We start from the raw sequence: 19885 nt of genomic DNA on the forward strand, positions 1-19885 counted from the left end.
GTGTATTCAATTCAGTTTCGTATTAAATACTTTCTGTATTTTACAGAAAAATAGTGGCTCAACAAGTGGTTACAGTCCAATATCCTTAATTATAGAAATTAATCGTCCTTGTGTAGGTTCAATGTTGGAAAAGCATTTTCTTGGTATCTAATTCAGTTTTATTAAATGAGAATTTCTATTTCATAGAAAAATAGTGGCTCAACGAACACGATGGTTACCAGTCCAATATCCTTAATTATAGAAATTAATCGTCCTTGTGTAGGTTTCAATGTTGGAAAATCATTCCTTGAGTGTATTCAATTCAGTTTCGTATTAAATACTTGAATTTCTATTTCATAGAAAAATAGTGGCTCAACGAACACGATGGTTACCAGTCCAATATCCTTAATTATAGAAATTAATCGTCCTTGTGTAGGTTTCAATGTTGGAAAATCATTCCTTGAGTGTATTCAATTCAGTTTCGTATTAAATACTTGAATTTCTATTTCATAGAAAAATAGTGGCTCAACGAACACGATGGTTACCAGTCCAATATCCTTAATTATAGAAATTAATCGTCCTTGTGTAGGTTTCAATGTTGGAAAATCATTCCTTGAGTGTATTCAATTCAGTTTCGTATTAAATACTTGAATTTCTATTTCATAGAAAAATAGTGGCTCAACCAACACGATGGTTACCAGTCCAATATCCTTAATTATAGAAATTAATCGTCCTTGTGTAGGTTTCAATGTTGGAAAATCATTCCTTGAGTGTATTCAATTCAGTTTCAAAACGTATTAAATTCTTGAAATTAAGTGTTTATTTGAATATTGTATTAAATTCTATTTCATAGAAAAATAGTGGCTCAACGAACACGATGGTTACCAGTCCAATATCCTTAATTATAGAAATTAATCGTCCTTGTGTAGGTTTCAATGTTGGAAAATCATTCCTTGAGTGTATTCAATTCAGTTTCGTATTAAATACTTGAATTTCTATTTCATAGAAAAATAGTGGCTCAACGAACACGATGGTTACCAGTCCAATATCCTTAATTATAGAAATTAATCGTCCTTGTGTAGGTTTCAATGTTGGAAAATCATTCCTTGAGTGTATTCAATTCAGTTTCGTATTAAACACGCCATACCACGCAGAAAAACCTAGTCTCGTCAGCTCCCAGAAGTTAAGCTGCGTCGGGTCCCGTTAGTACCTAGAAGGGTGACCGCTTGGGAATACGGGATGCTGTTGGCATCAAACCTTTTATAACCAGCAAGAGTTTCGAAAATGAATCAAAGTTTTAGTTAAAACCATCTCGTGGTGAATTTTGATACTTTATTAAACGCCATCTAGGGTTGAATTTTGATAATTCATCTCGTACACACTGATAGCTATTTTTTAAACACCAACAAGGGAAGTGTAGAGTGTTTCATTACCAGCAGTGACTTTACCGATGAATGTGAATTTCTATTTCATAGAAAAATAGTGGCTCAACGAACACGATGGTTACCAGTCCAATATCCTTAATTATAGAAATTAATCGTCCTTTGTGTAGGTTTCAATGTTGGAAAATCATTCCTTGAGTGTATTCAATTCAGTTTCGTATTAAATACTTGAATTTCTATTTCATAGAAAAATAGTGGCTCAACGAACACGATGGTTACCAGTCCAATATCCTTAATTATAGAAATTAATCGTCCTTGTGTAGGTTTCAATGTTGGAAAATCATTCCTTGAGTGTATTCAATTCAGTTTCGTATTAAATACTTGAATTTCTATTTCATAGAAAAATAGTGGCTCAACGAACACGATGGTTACCAGTCCAATATCCTTAATTATAGAAATTAATCGTCCTTGTGTAGGTTTCAATGTTGGAAAATCATTCCTTGAGTGTATTCAATTCAGTTTCGTATTAAATAATTTGAATTTCTATTTCAATAGAAAAATAGTGGCTCAACCAACACGTTGGTTACCAGTCCAATATCCTTAATTATAGAAATTAATCGTCCTTGTGTAGGTTTCAATGTTGGAAAATCATTCCTTGAGTGTATTCAACTCAGTTTCGTATTAAATCTTGAATTTCTATTTCATAGAAAAATAGTGGCTCAACCAATAGAAATTTTCGTACGATGGTTATCTTCAGTCTATTAATCAATATCCTTAATTTGAAATTAATTATAGAAATTAATCGTCCTTGTGTAGGTTTCCAATGTTGGAAAATCATTCCTTGAGTGTATTCAATTCAGTTTCGTATTAAATACTTGAATTTCTATTTCATAGAAAAATAGTGGCTCAACGAACACGATGGTTACCAGTCCAATATCCTTAATTATAGAAATTAATCGTCCTTGTGTAGGTTTCAATGTTGGAAAATCATTCCTTGAGTGTATTCAATTCAGTTTCGTATTAAATACTTGAATTTCTATTTCATAGAAAAATAGTGGCTCAACGAACACGATGGTTACCAGTCCAATATCCTTAATTATAGAAATTAATCGTCCTTGTGTAGGTTTCAATGTTGGAAAATCATTCCTTGAGTGTATTCAATTCAGTTTCGTTAAACGTCACGGTTACCACGCAGATATTAAACCTACTTTCAGCTCCCAGAAGTTAAGCTGCGTCGGGTCCCGTTATGGGTATATTTCATGGGATGTGTTGAATCATTAATAGTTTTTATAACCAGCAAGAGTTTCGAAAATGAATCAAAGTTTTAGTTAAAACCATCTCGTGGTGAATTTTGATACTTTATTAAACGGTTCCATCCACTAGGGTATTTGACTTTAATTATATTTCATCTCGAAATTAATTATAGAAATTAATCGTCCTTGTGTAGGTTTCAATGTTGGAAAATCATTCCTTGAGTGTATTCAATTCAGTTTCGTATTAAATACTTGAATTTCTATTTCATAGAAAAATAGTGGCTCAACGAACACGATGGTTACCAGTCCAATATCCTTAATTATAGAAATTAATCGTCCTTGTGTAGGTTTCAATGTTGGAAAATCATTCCTTGAGTGTATTCAATTCAGTTTCGTATTAAATACTTGAATTTCTATTTCATAGAAAAATAGTGGCTCAACGAACACGATGGTTACCAGTCCAATATCCTTAATTATAGAAATTAATCGTCCTTGTGTAGGTTTCAATGTTGGAAAATCATTCCTTGAGTGTATTCAATTCAGTTTCATATTGTATTAAACCGTCAACGGCCATACCACGCAGAAAAAACCTGGTCTCGTCAGCTCCCAGAAGTTAAGCTGCGTCGGGTCCCGTTAGTACCTAGAAGGGTGACCGCTTGGGAATACGGGATGCTGTTGGCATCAAACGTTTTATAACCAGCAAGAGTTTCGAAAATGAATCAAAGTTTTAGTTAAAAACCATCTCGTGGTGAATTTTGATACTTTATTAAACGCCATCTAGGGTTGAATTTTGATAATTCATCTCGTACACACTGATAGCTATTTTTTAAACACCAACAAGGGAAGTGTAGAGTGTTTCATTACCAGCAGTGACTTTACCGATGAATGTGAATTTCTATTTCATAGAAAAATAGTGGCTCAATGAACACGATGGTTACCAGTCCAATATCCTTAATTATAGAAATTAATCGTCCTTGTGTAGGTTTCAATGTTGGAAAATCATTCCTTGAGTGTATTCAATTCAGTTTCGTATTAAATACTTGAATTTCTATTTCATAGAAAAATAGTGGCTCAACGAACACGATGGTTACCAGTCCAATATCCTTAATTATAGAAATTAATCGTCCTTGTGTAGGTTTCAATGTTGGAAAATCATTCCTTGAGTGTATTCAATTCAGTTTCGTATTAAAACGTCAACGGCCATACCACGCAGAAAAAACCTGGTCTCGTCAGCTCCCAGAAGTTAAGCTGCGTCGGGTCCCGTTAGTACCTAGAAGGGTGACCGCTTGGGAATACGGGATGCTGTTGGCATCAAACGTTTTATAACCAGCAAGAGTTTCGAAAATGAATCAAAGTTTTAGTTAAAACCATCTCGTGGTGAATTTTGATACTTTATTAAACGCCATCTAGGGGTTGAATTTTGATAATTCATCTCGTACACACTGATAGCTAATTTTTAAACACCAACAAGGGAAGTGTAGAGTGTTTCATTACCAGCAGTGACTTTACTGATGAATGTGAATTTCTATTTCATAGAAAAATAGTGGCTCAACGAACACGATGGTTACCAGTCCAATATCCTTAATTATAGAAATTAATCGTCCTTGTGTAGGTTTCAATGTTGGAAAATCATTCCTTGAGTGTATTCAATTCAGTTTCGTATTAAATTTCTTGAATTTCTATTTCATAGAAAAATAGTGGCTCAACGAACACGATGGTTACCAGTCCAATATCCTTAATTATAGAAATTAATCGTCCTTGTGTAGGTTTCAATGTTGGAAAATCATTCCTTGAGTGTATTCAATTCAGTTTCGTATTAAATACTTGAATTTCTATTTCATAGAAAAATAGTGGCTCAACGAACACGATGGTTACCAGTCCAATATCCTTAATTATAGAAATTAATCGTCCTTGTGTAGGTTTCAATGTTGGAAAATCATTCCTTGAGTGTATTCAATTCAGTTTCGTATTAAAACGTCAACGGCCATACCACGCAGAAAAAACCTGGTCTCGTCAGCTCCCAGAAGTTAAGCTGCGTCGGGTCCCGTTAGTACCTAGAAGGGTGACCGCTTGGGAATACGGGATGCTGTTGGCATCAACAAACGTTTTATAACCAGCAAGAGTTTCGAAAATGAATCAAAGTTTTAGTTAAAACCATCTCGTGGTGAATTTTGATACTTTATTAAACGCCATCCTGTAGGTTTAATATTGGAAATTCATCTCGTACACACTGAGAGCTATTTTTTAAACACCACCAGGGAAGTGTAGAGTGTTTTTATTACCAGCAGTGACTTTACGTGTGAATGTGAATTTCTATTTCATAGAAAAATAGTGGCTCAACGAACACGATGGTTACCAGTCCAATATCCTTAATTATAGAAATTAATCGTCCTTGTGTAGGTTTCAATGTTGGAAAATCATTCCTTGAGTGTATTCAATTCAGTTTCGTATTAAATACTTGAATTTCTATTTCATAGAAAAATAGTGGCTCAACGAACACGATGGTTACCAGTCCAATATCCTTAATTATAGAAATTAATCGTCCTTGTGTAGGTTTCAATGTTGGAAAATCATTCCTTGAGTGTATTCAATTCAGTTTCGTATTAAATACTTGAATTTCTATTTCATAGAAAAATAGTGGCTCAACGAACACGATGGTTACCAGTCCAATATCCTTAATTATAGAAATTAATCGTCCTTGTGTAGGTTTCAATGTTGGAAAATCATTCCTTGAGTGTATTCAATTCAGTTTCGTATTAAATACTTGAATTTCTATTTCATAGAAAAATAGTGGCTCAACGAACACGATGGTTACCAGTCCAATATCCTTAATTATAGAAATTAATCGTCCTTGTGTAGGTTTCAATGTTGGAAAATCATTCCTTGAGTGTATTCAATTCAGTTTCGTATTAAACCGTCAACGGCCATACCACGCAGAAAAAACCTGGTCTCTTCAGCTCCCAGAAGTTAAGCTGCGTCGGGTCCCGTTAGTACCTAGAAGGGTGACCGCTTGGGAATACGGGATGCTGTTGGCATCAAACGTTTTATAACCAGCAAGAGTTTCGAAAATGAATCAAAGTTTTAGTTAAAACCATCTCGTGGTGAATTTTGATACTTTATTAAACGCCATCTAGGGGGTTGAATTTTGATAATTCATCTCGTACACACTGATAGCTAATTTTTAAACACCAACAAGGGAAGTGTAGAGTGTTTCATTACCAGCAGTGACTTTACCGATGAATGTGAATTTCTATTTCATAGAAAAATAGTGGCTCAACGAACACGATGGTTACCAGTCCAATATCCTTAATTATAGAAATTAATCGTCCTTGTGTAGGTTTCAATGTTGGAAAATCATTTCCTTGAGTGTATTCAATTCAGTTTCGTATTAAATACTTGAATTTCTATTTCATAGAAAAATAGTGGCTCAACGAACACGATGGTTACCAGTCCAATATCCTTAATTATAGAAATTAATTTCTGTCCTTGTCGTAGTTAAATTACAAAGTATTTCATGAAAAATTTAGTGCCATCATCGTGATGAATTCTTGATACTTTATTAAATGCCTCTGGTTGAATTTTGATATTTCATTCGTACAATGATAGTTATTTTTTAAACACCGGAATTAGAGTTTTTTTAAGAGTGCTTTACGATTTCAACGAACACGATGGTTACCAGTCCAATATCCTTAATTATAGAAATTAATCGTCCTTGTGTAGGTTTCAATGTTGGAAAATCATTCCTTGAGTGTATTCAATTCAGTTTCGTATTAAATACTTGAATTTCTATTTCATAGAAAAATAGTGGCTCAACGAACACGATGGTTACCAGTCCAATATCCTTAATTATAGAAATTAATCGTCCTTGTGTAGGTTTCAATGTTGGAAAATCATTCCTTGAGTGTATTCAATTCAGTTTCGTATTAAAACGCAACGGCCAAACAACAAAAAAAAAACATTAGGGTCTCTTCAGCTCCCAGAATTAAGCTGCGTCGGATTTGTACGGGATGCTCTTGGCATCAAACGTTTTATAACCAGCAAGAGTTTCGAAAATGAATCAAAGTTTTAGTTAAAACCATCTCGTGGTGAATTTTGATACTTTATTAAACGCCATCTAGGGTTGAATTTTGATATTTCATCTCGTACACACTGATAGCTATTTTTTAAACACCAACAAGGGAAGTGTAGAGTGTTTTATTACCAGCAGTGACTTTACCGATGAATGTGAATTTCTATTTCATAGAAAAATAGTGGCTCAACGAACACGATGGTTACCAGTCCAATATCCTTAATTATAGAAATTAATCGTCCTTGTGTAGGTTTCAATGTTGGAAAATCATTCCTTGAGTGTATTCAATTCAGTTTCGTATTAAATACTTGAATTTCTATTTCATAGAAAAATAGTGGCTCAACGAACACGATGGTTACCAGTCCAATATCCTTAATTATAGAAATTAATCGTCCTTGTGTAGGTTTCAATGTTGGAAAATCATTCCTTGAGTGTATTCAATTCAGTTTCGTATTAAACCGTCAACGGCCATACCACGCAGATAAAACCTAGTCTCTTCAGCTCCCAGAAGTTAAGCTGCGTCGGGTCCCGTTAGTACCTAGAAGGGTGACCGCTTGGGAATACGGGATGCTGTTGGCATCAAACGCTTTTATAACCAGCAAGAGTTTCGAAAATGAATCAAAGTTTTAGTTAAAACCATCTCGTGGTGAATTTTGATACTTTATTAAACGCCATCTAGGGGTGAATTTTGATATTTCATCTCGTACACACTGATAGCTATTTTTTAAACACCAACAAGGGAAGTGTAGAGTGTTTCATTACATCAGCAGTGACTTTACCGATGAATGTGAATTTCTATTTCATAGAAAAATAGTGGCTCAATGAACACGATGGTTACCAGTCCAATATCCTTAATTATAGAAATTAATCGTCCTTGTGTAGGTTTCAATGTTGGAAAATCATTCCTTGAGTGTATTCAATTCAGTTTCGTATTAAATACTTGAATTTCTATTTCATAGAAAAATAGTGGCTCAACGAACACGATGGTTACCAGTCCAATATCCTTAATTATAGAAATTAATCGTCCTTGTGTAGGTTTCAATGTTGGAAAATCATTCCTTGAGTGTATTCAATTCAGTTTCGTATTAAAACGTCAACGGCCATACCACGCAGAAAAAACCTGGTTCTGTCAGCTCCCAGAAGTTAAGCTGCGTCGGGTCCCGTTAGTACCTAGAAGGGTGACCGCTTGGGAATTTGAAAATATTCCGGGATGCTGTTGGCATCAAACTTTTTATAACCAGCAAGAGTTTCGAAAATGAATCAAAGTTTTAGTTAAAACCATCTCGTGGTGAATTTTGATACTTTATTAAACGCCATCTAGGGTTGAATTTTGATATTTCATCTCGTACACACTGATAGCTATTTTTTAAACACCAACAAGGGAAGTGTAGAGTGTTTCATTACCAGCAGTGGCTTTACCGATGAATGCTTGAATTTCTATTTCATAGAAAAATAGTGGCTCAACGAACACGATGGTTACCAGTCCAATATCCTTAATTATAGAAATTAATCGTCCTTGTGTAGGTTTCAATGTTGGAAAATCATTCCTTGAGTGTATTCAATTCAGTTTCGTATTAAATACTTGAATTTCTATTTCATAGAAAAATAGTGGCTCAACGAACACGATGGTTACCAGTCCAATATCCTTAATTATAGAAATTAATCGTCCTTGTGTAGGTTTCAATGTTGGAAAATCATTCCTTGAGTGTATTCAATTCAGTTTCGTATTAAACCGTCAACGGCCATACCACGCAGATAAAACCTAGTCTCTTCAGCTCCCAGAAGTTAAGCTGCGTCGGGTCCCGTTAGTACCTAGAAGGGTGACCGCTTGGGAATACGGGATGCTGTTGGCATCAAACTTTTTATAACCAGCAAGAGTTTCGAAAATGAATCAAAGTTTTAGTTAAAACCATCTCGTGGTGAATTTTGATACTTTATTAAACGCCATCTAGGGTTGAATTTTGATATTTCATCTCGTACACACTGATAGCTATTTTTTAAACACCAACAAGGGAAGTGTAGAGTGTTTCATTACCAGCAGTGACTTTACCGATGAATGTGAATTTCTATTTCATAGAAAAATAGTGGCTCAACGAACACGATGGTTACCAGTCCAATATCCTTAATTATAGAAATTAATCGTCCTTGTGTAGGTTTCAATGTTGGAAAATCATTCCTTGAGTGTATTCAATTCAGTTTCGTATTAAATACTTGAATTTCTATTTCATAGAAAAATAGTGGCTCAACGAACACGATGGTTACCAGTCCAATATCCTTAATTATAGAAATTAATCGTCCTTGTGTAGGTTTCAATGTTGGAAAATCATTCCTTGAGTGTATTCAATTCAGTTTCGTATTAAACCGTCAACGGCCATACCACGCAGATAAAACCTAGTCTCTTCAGCTCCCAGAAGTTAAGCTGCGTCGGGTCCCGTTAGTACCTAGAAGGGTGACCGCTTGGGAATACGGGATGCTGTTGGCATCAAACGTTTTATAACCAGCAAGAGTTTCGAAAATGAATCAAAGTTTTAGTTAAAACCATCTCGTGGTGAATTTTGATACTTTATTAAACGCCATCTAGGGGTGAATTTTGATATTTCATCTCGTACACACTGATAGCTATTTTTTAAACACCAACAAGGGAAGTGTAGAGTGTTTCATTACCAGCAGTGACTTTACCGATGAATGTGAATTTCTATTTCATAGAAAAATAGTGGCTCAATGAACACGATGGTTACCAGTCCAATATCCTTAATTATAGAAATTAATCGTCCTTGTGTAGGTTTCAATGTTGGAAAATCATTCCTTGAGTGTATTCAATTCAGTTTCGTATTAAATACTTGAATTTCTATTTCATAGAAAAATAGTGGCTCAACGAACACGATGGTTACCAGTCCAATATCCTTAATTATAGAAATTAATCGTCCTTGTGTAGGTTTCAATGTTGGAAAATCATTCCTTGAGTGTATTCAATTCAGTTTCGTATTAAACCGTCAACGGCCATACCACGCAGATAAAACCTAGTCTCTTCAGCTCCCAGAAGTTAAGCTGCGTCGGGTCCCGTTAGTACCTAGAAGGGTGACCGCTTGGGAATACGGGATGCTGTTGGCATCAAACGTTTTATAACCAGCAAGAGTTTCGAAAATGAATCAAAGTTTTAGTTAAAACCATCTCGTGGTGAATTTTGATACTTTATTAAACGCCATCTAGGGGTGAATTTTGATATTTCATCTCGTACACACTGATAGCTATTTTTTAAACACCAACAAGGGAAGTGTAGAGTGTTTCATTACCAGCAGTGACTTTACCGATGAATGTGAATTTCTATTTCATAGAAAAATAGTGGCTCAACGAACACGATGGTTACCAGTCCAATATCCTTAATTATAGAAATTAATCGTCCTTGTGTAGGTTTCAATGTTGGAAAATCATTCCTTGAGTGTATTCAATTCAGTTTCGTATTAAATACTTGAATTTCTATTTCATAGAAAAATAGTGGCTCAACGAACACGATGGTTACCAGTCCAATATCCTTAATTATAGAAATTAATCGTCCTTGTGTAGGTTTCAATGTTGGAAAATCATTCCTTGAGTGTATTCAATTCAGTTTCGTATTAAACCGTCAACGGCCATACCACGCAGATAAAACCTAGTCTCTTCAGCTCCCAGAAGTTAAGCTGCGTCGGGTCCCGTTAGTACCTAGAAGGGTGACCGCTTGGGAATACGGGATGCTGTTGGCATCAAACTTTTATAACCAGCAAGAGTTTCGAAAATGAATCAAAGTTTTAGTTAAAACCATCTCGTGGTGAATTTTGATACTTTATTAAACGCCATCTAGGGGTGAATTTTGATATTTCATCTCGTACACACTGATAGCTATTTTTTAAACACCAACAAGGGAAGTGTAGAGTGTTTCATTACCAGCAGTGACTTTACCGATGAATGTGAATTTCTATTTCATAGAAAAATAGTGGCTCAATGAACACGATGGTTACCAGTCCAATATCCTTAATTATAGAAATTAATCGTCCTTGTGTAGGTTTCAATGTTGGAAAATCATTCCTTGAGTGTATTCAATTCAGTTTCGTATTAAATACTTGAATTTCTATTTCATAGAAAAATAGTGGCTCAACGAACACGATGGTTACCAGTCCAATATCCTTAATTATAGAAATTAATCGTCCTTGTGTAGGTTTCAATGTTGGAAAATCATTCCTTGAGTGTATTCAATTCAGTTTCGTATTAAACCGTCAACGGCCATACCACGCAGATAAAACCTAGTCTCTTCAGCTCCCAGAAGTTAAGCTGCGTCGGGTCCCGTTAGTACCTAGAAGGGTGACCGCTTGGGAATACGGGATGCTGTTGGCATCAAACTTTTATAACCAGCAAGAGTTTCGAAAATGAATCAAAGTTTTAGTTAAAACCATCTCGTGGTGAATTTTGATACTTTATTAAACGCCATCTAGGGGTGAATTTTGATATTTCATCTCGTACACACTGATAGCTATTTTTTAAACACCAACAAGGGAAGTGTAGAGTGTTTCATTACCAGCAGTGACTTTACCGATGAATGTGAATTTCTATTTCATAGAAAAATAGTGGCTCAATGAACACGATGGTTACCAGTCCAATATCCTTAATTATAGAAATTAATCGTCCTTGTGTAGGTTTCAATGTTGGAAAATCATTCCTTGAGTGTATTCAATTCAGTTTCGTATTAAATACTTGAATTTCTATTTCATAGAAAAATAGTGGCTCAACGAACACGATGGTTACCAGTCCAATATCCTTAATTATAGAAATTAATCGTCCTTGTGTAGGTTTCAATGTTGGAAAATCATTCCTTGAGTGTATTCAATTCAGTTTCGTATTAAATACTTGAATTTCTATTTCATAGAAAAATAGTGGCTCAACGAACACGATGGTTACCAGTCCAATATCCTTAATTATAGAAATTAATCGTCCTTGTGTAGGTTTCAATGTTGGAAAATCATTCCTTGAGTGTATTCAATTCAGTTTCGTATTAAACCGTCAACGGCCATACCACGCAGATAAAACCTAGTCTCTTCAGCTCCCAGAAGTTAAGCTGCGTCGGGTCCCGTTAGTACCTAGAAGGGTGACCGCTTGGGAATACGGGATGCTGTTGGCATCAAACCTTTTATAACCAGCAAGAGTTTCGAAAATGAATCAAAGTTTTAGTTAAAACCATCTCGTGGTGAATTTTGATACTTTATTAAACGCCATCTAGGGGTGAATTTTGATATTTCATCTCGTACACACTGATAGCTATTTTTTAAACACCAACAAGGGAAGTGTAGAGTGTTTCATTACCATCAGTGACTTTACTGATGAAATGTGAATTTCTATTTCATAGAAAAATGAAAATAGTGGCTCAACGAACACGATGGTTACCAGTCCAATATCCTTAATTATAGAAATTAATCGTCCTTGTGTAGGTTTCAATGTTGGAAAATCATTCCTTGAGTGTATTCAATTCAGTTTCGTATTAAATACTTGAATTTCTATTTCATAGAAAAATAGTGGCTCAACGAACACGATGGTTACCAGTCCAATATCCTTAATTATAGAAATTAATCGTCCTTGTGTAGGTTTCAATGTTGGAAAATCATTCCTTGAGTGTATTCAATTCAGTTTCGTATTAAACCGTCAACGGCCATACCACGCAGATAAAACCTAGTCTCTTCAGCTCCCAGAAGTTAAGCTGCGTCGGGTCCCGTTAGTACCTAGAAGGGTGACCGCTTGGGAATACGGGATGCTGTTGGCATCAAACTTTTATAACCAGCAAGAGTTTCGAAAATGAATCAAAGTTTTAGTTAAAACCATCTCGTGGTGAATTTTGATACTTTATTAAACGCCATCTAGGGGTGAATTTTGATATTTCATCTCGTACACACTGATAGCTATTTTTTAAACACCAACAAGGGAAGTGTAGAGTGTTTCATTACCATCAGTGACTTTACCGATGAATGTGAATTTCTATTTCATAGAAAAATAGTGGCTCAATGAACACGATGGTTACCAGTCCAATATCCTTAATTATAGAAATTAATCGTCCTTGTGTAGGTTTCAATGTTGGAAAATCATTCCTTGAGTGTATTCAATTCAGTTTCGTATTAAATACTTGAATTTCTATTTCATAGAAAAATAGTGGCTCAACGAACACGATGGTTACCAGTCCAATATCCTTAATTATAGAAATTAATCGTCCTTGTGTAGGTTTCAATGTTGGAAAATCATTCCTTGAGTGTATTCAATTCAGTTTCGTATTAAACCGTCAACGGCCATACCACGCAGATAAAACCTAGTCTCTTCAGCTCCCAGAAGTTAAGCTGCGTCGGGTCCCGTTAGTACCTAGAAGGGTGACCGCTTGGGAATACGGGATGCTGTTGGCATCAAACTTTTATAACCAGCAAGAGTTTCGAAAATGAATCAAAGTTTTAGTTAAAACCATCTCGTGGTAAATTTTGATACTTTATTAAACGCCATCTAGGGGTGAATTTTGATATTTCATCTCGTACACACTGATAGCTATTTTTTAAACACCAACAAGGGAAGTGTAGAGTGTTTCATTACCAGCAGTGACTTTACCGATGAATGTGAATTTCTATTTCATAGAAAAATAGTGGCTCAATGAACACGATGGTTACCAGTCCAATATCCTTAATTATAGAAATTAATCGTCCTTGTGTAGGTTTCAATGTTGAAAAATCATTCCTTGAGTGTATTCAATTCAGTTTCGTATTAAAACGTCAACGGCCATACCACGCAGATAAAACCTAGTCTCTTCAGCTCCCAGAAGTTAAGCTGCGTCGGGTCCCGTTAGTACCTAGAAGGGTGACCGCTTGGGAATACGGGATGCTGTTGGCATCAAACTTTTATAACCAGCAAGAGTTTCGAAAATGAATCAAAGTTTTAGTTAAAACCATCTCGTGGTGAATTTTGATACTTTATTAAACGCCATCTAGGGGTGAATTTTGATATTTCATCTCGTACACACTGATAGCTATTTTTTAAACACCAACAAGGGAAGTGTAGAGTGTTTCATTACCATCAGTGGCTTTACTGATGAATGCTTGAATTTCTATTTCATAGAAAAATAGTGGCTCAACGAACACGATGGTTACCAGTCCAATATCCTTAATTATAGAAATTAATCGTCCTTGTGTAGGTTTCAATGTTGGAAAATCATTCCTTGAGTGTATTCAATTCAGTTTCGTATTAAATACTTGAATTTCTATTTCATAGAAAAATAGTGGCTCAACGAACACGATGGTTACCAGTCCAATATCCTTAATTATAGAAATTAATCGTCCTTGTGTAGGTTTCAATGTTGGAAAATCATTCCTTGAGTGTATTCAATTCAGTTTCGTATTAAATACTTGAATTTCTATTTCATAGAAAAATAGTGGCTCAACGAACACGATGGTTACCAGTCCAATATCCTTAATTATAGAAATTAATCGTCCTTGTGTAGGTTTCAATGTTGGAAAATCATTCCTTGAGTGTATTCAATTCAGTTTCGTATTAAACCGTCAACGGCCATACCACGCAGATAAAACCTAGTCTCTTCAGCTCCCAGAAGTTAAGCTGCGTCGGGTCCCGTTAGTACCTAGAAGGGTGACCGCTTGGGAATACGGGATGCTGTTGGCATCAAACCTTTTATAACCAGCAAGAGTTTCGAAAATGAATCAAAGTTTTAGTTAAAACCATCTCGTGGTGAATTTTGATACTTTATTAAACGCCATCTAGGGGTGAATTTTGATATTTCATCTCGTACACACTGATAGCTATTTTTTAAACACCAACAAGGGAAGTGTAGAGTGTTTCATTACCAGCAGTGACTTTACCGATGAATGTGAATTTCTATTTCATAGAAAAATAGTGGCTCAATGAACACGATGGTTACCAGTCCAATATCCTTAATTATAGAAATTAATCGTCCTTGTGTAGGTTTCAATGTTGGAAAATCATTCCTTGAGTGTATTCAATTCAGTTTCGTATTAAATACTTGAATTTCTATTTCATAGAAAAATAGTGGCTCAACGAACACGATGGTTACCAGTCCAATATCCTTAATTATAGAAATTAATCGTCCTTGTGTAGGTTTCAATGTTGGAAAATCATTCCTTGAGTGTATTCAATTCAGTTTCGTATTAAACCGTCAACGGCCATACCACGCAGATAAAACCTAGTCTCTTCAGCTCCCAGAAGTTAAGCTGCGTCGGGTCCCGTTAGTACCTAGAAGGGTGACCGCTTGGGAATACGGGATGCTGTTGGCATCAAACCTTTTTATAACCAGCAAGAGTTTCGAAAATGAATCAAAGTTTTAGTTAAAACCATCTCGTGGTGAATTTTGATACTTTATTAAACGCCATCTAGGGGTGAATTTTGATATTTCATCTCGTACACACTGATAGCTATTTTTTAAACACCAACAAGGGAAGTGTAGAGTGTTTCATTACCATCAGTGGCTTTACCGATGAATGTGAATTTCTATTTCATAGAAAAATAGTGGCTCAATGAACACGATGGTTACCAGTCCAATATCCTTAATTATAGAAATTAATCGTCCTTGTGTAGGTTTCAATGTTGGAAAATCATTCCTTGAGTGTATTCAATTCAGTTTCGTATTAAATACTTGAATTTCTATTTCATAGAAAAATAGTGGCTCAACGAACACGATGGTTACCAGTCCAATATCCTTAATTATAGAAATTAATCGTCCTTGTGTAGGTTTCAATGTTGGAAAATCATTCCTTGAGTGTATTCAATTCAGTTTCGTATTAAATACTTGAATTTCTATTTCATAGAAAAATAGTGGCTCAACCAACACGATGGTTACCAGTCCAATATCCTTAATTATAGAAATTAATCGTCCTTGTGTAGGTTTCAATGTTGGAAAATCATTCCTTGAGTGTATTCAATTCAGTTTCGTATTAAACCGTCAACGGCCATACCACGCAGATAAAACCTAGTCTCTTCAGCTCCCAGAAGTTAAGCTGCGTCGGGTCCCGTTAGTACCTAGAAGGGTGACCGCTTGGGAATACGGGATGCTGTTGGCATCAAACCTTTTATAACCAGCAAGAGTTTCGAAAATGAATCAAAGTTTTAGTTAAAACCATCTCGTGGTGAATTTTGATACTTTATTAAACGCCATCTAGGGGTGAATTTTGATATTTCATCTCGTACACACTGATAGCTATTTTTTAAACACCAACAAGGGAAGTGTAGAGTGTTTCATTATCAGCAGTGACTTTACCGATGAATGTGAATTTCTATTTCATAGAAAAATAGTGGCTCAATGAACACGATGGTTACCAGTCCAATATCCTTAATTATAGAAATTAATCGTCCTTGTGTAGGTTTCAATGTTGGAAAATCATTCCTTGAGTGTATTCAATTCAGTTTCGTATTAAATACTTGAATTTCTATTTCATAGAAAAATAGTGGCTCAACGAACACGATGGTTACCAGTCCAATATCCTTAATTATAGAAATTAATCGTCCTTGTGTAGGTTTCAATGTTGGAAAATCATTCCTTGAGTGTATTCAATTCAGTTTCGTATTAAACCGTCAACGGCCATACCACGCAGATAAAACCTAGTCTCTTCAGCTCCCAGAAGTTAAGCTGCGTCGGGTCCCGTTAGTACCTAGAAGGGTGACCGCTTGGGAATACGGGATGCTGTTGGCATCAAACTTTTTATAACCAGCAAGAGTTTCGAAAATGAATCAAAGTTTTAGTTAAAACCATCTCGTGGTGAATTTTGATACTTTATTAAACGCCATCTAGGGGTGAATTTTGATATTTCATCTCGTACACACTGATAGCTATTTTTTAAACACCAACAAGGGAAGTGTAGAGTGTTTCATTACCATCAGTGGCTTTACCGATGAATGTGAATTTCTATTTCATAGAAAAATAGTGGCTCAATGAACACGATGGTTACCAGTCCAATATCCTTAATTATAGAAATTAATCGTCCTTGTGTAGGTTTCAATGTTGGAAAATCATTCCTTGAGTGTATTCAATTCAGTTTCGTATTAAATACTTGAATTTCTATTTCATAGAAAAATAGTGGCTCAACGAACACGATGGTTACCAGTCCAATATCCTTAATTATAGAAATTAATCGTCCTTGTGTAGGTTTCAATGTTGGAAAATCATTCCTTGAGTGTATTCAATTCAGTTTCGTATTAAATACTTGAATTTCTATTTCATAGAAAAATAGTGGCTCAACGAACACGATGGTTACCAGTCCAATATCCTTAATTATAGAAATTAATCGTCCTTGTGTAGGTTTCAATGTTGGAAAATCATTCCTTGAGTGTATTCAATTCAGTTTCGTATTAAACCGTCAACGGCCATACCACGCAGATAAAACCTAGTCTCTTCAGCTCCCAGAAGTTAAGCTGCGTCGGGTCCCGTTAGTACCTAGAAGGGTGACCGCTTGGGAATACGGGATGCTGTTGGCATCAAACCTTTTATAACCAGCAAGAGTTTCGAAAATGAATCAAAGTTTTAGTTAAAACCATCTCGTGGTGAATTTTGATACTTTATTAAACGCCATCTAGGGGTGAATTTTGATATTTCATCTCGTACACACTGATAGCTATTTTTTAAACACCAACAAGGGAAGTGTAGAGTGTTTCATTACCAGCAGTGACTTTACCGATGAATGTGAATTTCTATTTCATAGAAAAATAGTGGCTCAATGAACACGATGGTTACCAGTCCAATATCCTTAATTATAGAAATTAATCGTCCTTGTGTAGGTTTCAATGTTGGAAAATCATTCCTTGAGTGTATTCAATTCAGTTTCGTATTAAATACTTGAATTTCTATTTCATAGAAAAATAGTGGCTCAACGAACACGATGGTTACCAGTCCAATATCCTTAATTATAGAAATTAATCGTCCTTGTGTAGGTTTCAATGTTGGAAAATCATTCCTTGAGTGTATTCAATTCAGTTTCGTATTAAACCGTCAACGGCCATACCACGCAGATAAAACCTAGTCTCTTCAGCTCCCAGAAGTTAAGCTGCGTCGGGTCCCGTTAGTACCTAGAAGGGTGACCGCTTGGGAATACGGGATGCTGTTGGCATCAAACCTTTTTATAACCAGCAAGAGTTTCGAAAATGAATCAAAGTTTTAGTTAAAACCATCTCGTGGTGAATTTTGATACTTTATTAAACGCCATCTAGGGGTGAATTTTGATATTTCATCTCGTACACACTGATAGCTATTTTTTAAACACCAACAAGGGAAGTGTAGAGTGTTTCATTACCATCAGTGGCTTTACCGATGAATGTGAATTTCTATTTCATAGAAAAATAGTGGCTCAATGAACACGATGGTTACCAGTCCAATATCCTTAATTATAGAAATTAATCGTCCTTGTGTAGGTTTCAATGTTGGAAAATCATTCCTTGAGTGTATTCAATTCAGTTTCGTATTAAATACTTGAATTTCTATTTCATAGAAAAATAGTGGCTCAACGAACACGATGGTTACCAGTCCAATATCCTTAATTATAGAAATTAATCGTCCTTGTGTAGGTTTCAATGTTGGAAAATCATTCCTTGAGTGTATTCAATTCAGTTTCGTATTAAACCGTCAACGGCCATACCACGCAGATAAAACCTAGTCTCTTCAGCTCCCAGAAGTTAAGCTGCGTCGGGTCCCGTTAGTACCTAGAAGGGTGACCGCTTGGGAATACGGGATGCTGTTGGCATCAAACCTTTTATAACCAGCAAGAGTTTCGAAAATGAATCAAAGTTTTAGTTAAAACCATCTCGTGGTGAATTTTGATACTTTATTAAACGCCATCTAGGGGTGAATTTTGATATTTCATCTCGTACACACTGATAGCTATTTTTTAAACACCAACAAGGGAAGTGTAGAGTGTTTCATTACCAGCAGTGACTTTACCGATGAATGTGAATTTCTATTTCATAGAAAAATAGTGGCTCAATGAACACGATGGTTACCAGTCCAATATCCTTAATTATAGAAATTAATCGTCCTTGTGTAGGTTTCAATGTTGGAAAATCATTCCTTGAGTGTATTCAATTCAGTTTCGTATTAAATACTTGAATTTCTATTTCATAGAAAAATAGTGGCTCAACGAACACGATGGTTACCAGTCCAATATCCTTAATTATAGAAATTAATCGTCCTTGTGTAGGTTTCAATGTTGGAAAATCATTCCTTGAGTGTATTCAATTCAGTTTCGTATTAAACCGTCAACGGCCATACCACGCAGATAAAACCTAGTCTCTTCAGCTCCCAGAAGTTAAGCTGCGTCGGGTCCCGTTAGTACCTAGAAGGGTGACCGCTTGGGAATACGGGATGCTGTTGGCATCAAACTTTTATAACCAGCAAGAGTTTCGAAAATGAATCAAAGTTTTAGTTAAAACCATCTCGTGGTGAATTTTGATACTTTATTAAACGCCATCTAGGGGTGAATTTTGATATTTCATCTCGTACACACTGATAGCTATTTTTTAAACACCAACAAGGGAAGTGTAGAGTGTTTCATTACCATCAGTGACTTTACCGATGAATGTGAATTTCTATTTCATAGAAAAATAGTGGCTCAATGAACACGATGGTTACCAGTCCAATATCCTTAATTATAGAAATTAATCGTCCTTGTGTAGGTTTCAATGTTGGAAAATCATTCCTTGAGTGTATTCAATTCAGTTTCGTATTAAATACTTGAATTTCTATTTCATAGAAAAATAGTGGCTCAACGAACACGATGGTTACCAGTCCAATATCCTTAATTATAGAAATTAATCGTCCTTGTGTAGGTTTCAATGTTGGAAAATCATTCCTTGAGTGTATTCAATTCAGTTTCGTATTAAACCGTCAACGGCCATACCACGCAGATAAAACCTAGTCTCTTCAGCTCCCAGAAGTTAAGCTGCGTCGGGTCCCGTTAGTACCTAGAAGGGTGACCGCTTGGGAATACGGGATGCTGTTGGCATCAAACTTTTATAACCAGCAAGAGTTTCGAAAATGAATCAAAGTTTTAGTTAAAACCATCTCGTGGTGAATTTTGATACTTTATTAAACGCCATCTAGGGGTGAATTTTGATATTTCATCTCGTACACACTGATAGCTATTTTTTAAACACCAACAAGGGAAGTGTAGAGTGTTTCATTACCATCAGTGACT

General features: G+C 35.6%; 3 non-coding genes and 21 pseudogenes across 3 annotated transcripts; all 24 read left to right on the plus strand.

The window, feature by feature from the left end:
• The first annotated feature begins 3176 nt into the window (after window positions 1–3176).
• LOC123468937 lies at window positions 3177–3295 on the plus strand. The gene has a single exon (XR_006642415.1). It is a non-coding gene; the product is annotated as a 5S ribosomal RNA (ribosomal RNA).
• A 511-nt stretch (window positions 3296–3806) lies between these two features.
• On the plus strand, window positions 3807–3925 carry LOC123468948. Its single transcript, XR_006642416.1, has one exon. It is a non-coding gene; the product is annotated as a 5S ribosomal RNA (ribosomal RNA).
• A 665-nt stretch (window positions 3926–4590) lies between these two features.
• On the plus strand, window positions 4591–4709 carry LOC123468959. Its single transcript, XR_006642417.1, has one exon. It is a non-coding gene; the product is annotated as a 5S ribosomal RNA (ribosomal RNA).
• An 821-nt stretch (window positions 4710–5530) lies between these two features.
• LOC123468927 lies at window positions 5531–5649 on the plus strand (annotated as a pseudogene).
• Window positions 5650–7143: 1494 nt separating this feature from the next.
• On the plus strand, window positions 7144–7262 carry LOC123468930 (annotated as a pseudogene).
• A 513-nt stretch (window positions 7263–7775) lies between these two features.
• On the plus strand, window positions 7776–7905 carry LOC123468964 (annotated as a pseudogene).
• A 512-nt stretch (window positions 7906–8417) lies between these two features.
• On the plus strand, window positions 8418–8536 carry LOC123468931 (annotated as a pseudogene).
• Window positions 8537–9046: 510 nt separating this feature from the next.
• On the plus strand, window positions 9047–9165 carry LOC123468932 (annotated as a pseudogene).
• A 510-nt stretch (window positions 9166–9675) lies between these two features.
• LOC123468933 lies at window positions 9676–9794 on the plus strand (annotated as a pseudogene).
• A 510-nt stretch (window positions 9795–10304) lies between these two features.
• On the plus strand, window positions 10305–10423 carry LOC123468934 (annotated as a pseudogene).
• A 509-nt stretch (window positions 10424–10932) lies between these two features.
• Window positions 10933–11051, plus strand: LOC123468935 (annotated as a pseudogene).
• A 662-nt stretch (window positions 11052–11713) lies between these two features.
• Window positions 11714–11832, plus strand: LOC123468936 (annotated as a pseudogene).
• A 517-nt stretch (window positions 11833–12349) lies between these two features.
• Window positions 12350–12468, plus strand: LOC123468938 (annotated as a pseudogene).
• A 509-nt stretch (window positions 12469–12977) lies between these two features.
• Window positions 12978–13096, plus strand: LOC123468939 (annotated as a pseudogene).
• Window positions 13097–13452: 356 nt separating this feature from the next.
• LOC123468940 lies at window positions 13453–13571 on the plus strand (annotated as a pseudogene).
• A 664-nt stretch (window positions 13572–14235) lies between these two features.
• On the plus strand, window positions 14236–14354 carry LOC123468941 (annotated as a pseudogene).
• A 510-nt stretch (window positions 14355–14864) lies between these two features.
• On the plus strand, window positions 14865–14983 carry LOC123468942 (annotated as a pseudogene).
• Window positions 14984–15647: 664 nt separating this feature from the next.
• LOC123468943 lies at window positions 15648–15766 on the plus strand (annotated as a pseudogene).
• A 510-nt stretch (window positions 15767–16276) lies between these two features.
• Window positions 16277–16395, plus strand: LOC123468944 (annotated as a pseudogene).
• A 663-nt stretch (window positions 16396–17058) lies between these two features.
• On the plus strand, window positions 17059–17177 carry LOC123468945 (annotated as a pseudogene).
• Window positions 17178–17687: 510 nt separating this feature from the next.
• LOC123468946 lies at window positions 17688–17806 on the plus strand (annotated as a pseudogene).
• A 511-nt stretch (window positions 17807–18317) lies between these two features.
• LOC123468947 lies at window positions 18318–18436 on the plus strand (annotated as a pseudogene).
• A 510-nt stretch (window positions 18437–18946) lies between these two features.
• Window positions 18947–19065, plus strand: LOC123468949 (annotated as a pseudogene).
• Window positions 19066–19574: 509 nt separating this feature from the next.
• LOC123468950 lies at window positions 19575–19693 on the plus strand (annotated as a pseudogene).
• The last annotated feature ends 192 nt before the right edge of the window (window positions 19694–19885 follow it).

This window comes from Daphnia magna, unplaced genomic scaffold (genome assembly GCF_020631705.1).
Source record: "Daphnia magna isolate NIES unplaced genomic scaffold, ASM2063170v1.1 Dm_contigs461, whole genome shotgun sequence".
NCBI lineage: Eukaryota > Metazoa > Arthropoda > Branchiopoda > Diplostraca > Daphniidae > Daphnia > Daphnia magna.